This window comes from Anguilla anguilla, chromosome 2 (genome assembly GCF_013347855.1).
Source record: "Anguilla anguilla isolate fAngAng1 chromosome 2, fAngAng1.pri, whole genome shotgun sequence".
In the NCBI taxonomy this organism is placed as follows: Eukaryota; Metazoa; Chordata; class Actinopteri; order Anguilliformes; family Anguillidae; genus Anguilla; species Anguilla anguilla.
The window spans coordinates 34,074,651-34,077,422 of NC_049202.1; positions in this window are offsets into that span (position 1 = coordinate 34,074,651).

The following is a 2,772-nucleotide window of genomic DNA, read 5'->3' on the forward strand; positions in this document are numbered from 1 at the left end:
ATAAATAATGTGACCACACAGATTATTCAGTTGGAGGCATGTCAAAGTAAATAAATGTGAATTAGTATAGGCTGGTCTGAAAATCTTGGTGCTATTAAGTATTAGACTGCAAAACTACCTTTTATTATTTGTCAGTCCTCAACACAATCTAAAATGAAGAAAGCCATTAAAAAAATGAACCAAAACAAAACAACTTGGTATATCCATTCAAATTCAAATGCAGCATTAGGGCAGCAGACATTGATTTTTTTTCTGCTAGTACTGGGATTACTGGAATTTATATTTCTGGTTTTGAAGGCTGTTTGAAAGATTATTTGGGACCAAAGAGAAATAGAAACTTGACTGTGTTTTTATTTATTTATTTATTTTTCCTTGATTTATTTGATTGATTGATTGATTGATTCATTCATTTATTTTGGAGAAATAGTTCAAACAAGTTAGTAAGACAAGGGACAGGACATGAAATTTAAGGAAATCTACAGTTAAAAATTAAACTAAGCAGGATATATATTAGAATCTCTGACAGAATTTTATTGTGAGGGATAAAAAAAAGATTTACTTATGATGTGACTGCTCTTGAAGAGGAACATTTGAAGAAGCATTTTGTCAATGTAACTGAACAGAATAAAGATTTCCCCCCTTTACCATAAAGGGGGGAAATCTTTTAGCAGATGCAGGAGGCTATTTTGTCAGAGTTTTAATGAGCATTCACATATTGTACAAATTAAACAAATGCAGGAGAAATTAATTCACGACACAAAACTTGGCAAAGTTATGAAATTGGTCTTTGTTCATACAAGTGCACAAAGACAATCCTGCAGAAAAGAAGATGGTTTAAAATATTGTATAATGGGAGCTGTGCATTAAACAAAGCCATGGGCAAATGTATCTTTAGTTGTGGTTGCCACATTTTTTTAATATTTACATTTATTCTTGTTGTTTTAATAACATTAAAAATTCCTGTTTAAGACTTGCAGCATTGAGGCCCTGTAAGGCCTATTAAACTTTAATATGATCAATCAACATTCTCATAACACTTTTGTCATTTGTAGAGTCATGTTATGAATTTGCCCAAACGAAAAATAAATTATAGGATTGTAATATAATGACAGCAATACAAAGTGATAATTAAACAAGTAAATCAATTCAGAACAGCAATGCATCTTTCTTACACATTTCTGTCACTGCTACATGTTGGGAATTGGGAGAGAAAAAGAGAAAATTCTTTCCAACGTTTCATTCTGTTGGAGACCAACATGCATTCTTTGCACTATACATTACTTCAACTTGAAACACAACAACATTGACAACAGCCAAGAAAAACAATCACACTATGTTCTTCATAAACAAATACATTTAGGACCATTCTTCAATTAAAAAGTGTCATCTCTTATACAGTACAGCTCATATATGCGTGACCTCAATAGTAACAGTATATGGCAAAGTATTAAATCCGAAATATGAGGAATATTTTAAAAAATATTTCAAAATATATAAAAGATAATTTCAAATTCAACCACACAATTCCATGCATAAATTGTAGAATCTATTTCACAAGCTTGGAAGAATTTTGCAATACAGTCCTTACCATAAAAAGCGTAATTTCATGTGAAATGGAATCTACAGCTTGATATATTCTGAGATATATTCAAATATATTCCTTATATGCTGGATTTTATGTTTTGACACATTCACTTCACGACTGCCTTGTAAACTTTCATTAATTGGAGGGGGATACCCAGTTCACAGTAAGTCAAGTATTCATGTTTTACCAACATTCAACGACTTCTTCTGTCATCTAGATATTGAATCTGAATATTTGGGCCAGTCTCACAGAAGGAATTTACAGAAGAGCTAAGGTCACCATGTTGGTTGCTCAACAACAACCTCAAGCCAAGGAGGACATCTTTTAAGGTAAAAAGGCAAAAGGTAATCTCCAGATTTACAAAGGCCGTTAACAGCTAACTTGACACTCTGGCAGAGAGTGGCTTTCTATAATATGGTGTACTATTATTATAGCTTGAAATTAGTGGTAATTAAAGAAAGTAACAAAAAAATAATAATAATAATAGCGAAGAATTCTATTGAGTTTTATTTTTCCTCTGTTATGTTCGTGGTACAGAAATAAAGAAGAAGAAAAAAAAGATGGATCCCAAGAGAGGAAGAGATGGATTCTTTTGTCTATAGTTGTGTGACATGTTTGTGAGATATGCTTAGGCCTAGGGCAGAAATCTTTAGAGTTTTTGTTTAGTGTCAGTCTATCGTAAAGCCTTTAAATCTGCGACCAAACTCAGCCAAGGCAGCTGGGACAGGAAGGCATACAGAAAATACAGCATACAGTAGTATAAGTCACAGTTCATCCAGATTCAGCCTGCGTCAGCACTTTTCCTTCCAATAAAGAGTGCGTATTCCTACCTCTGGGCAAGGTCAAACCTTAATGCGCTACATTAAAGCTCCTTCTGCTGTATTTTAGGGGTCTATAAAAAGTATACCCTAAGATGGACAAATATATTTAAATGTAATAGATAATCAATAGAAATATTCCTGCAATATTTTAAGAGCTGTGTAGTTTGGAGTTCATACCACTAAATAGCTTTGCGTTTGTGTGTACGTGTGCCTGTGTGTGTGTGTGTGTGTGTGTGTGTGCGTGTGTGTCCATGTGTGCGTGCGTGTGTGTGTGTACATGTGCGTGCGTGTGTGTGTGTGCGTCCATGTGCGTATGTGTGTGCATGTATGTATATATATATGTTTGTATGTGTGTGTGTGTGTGTG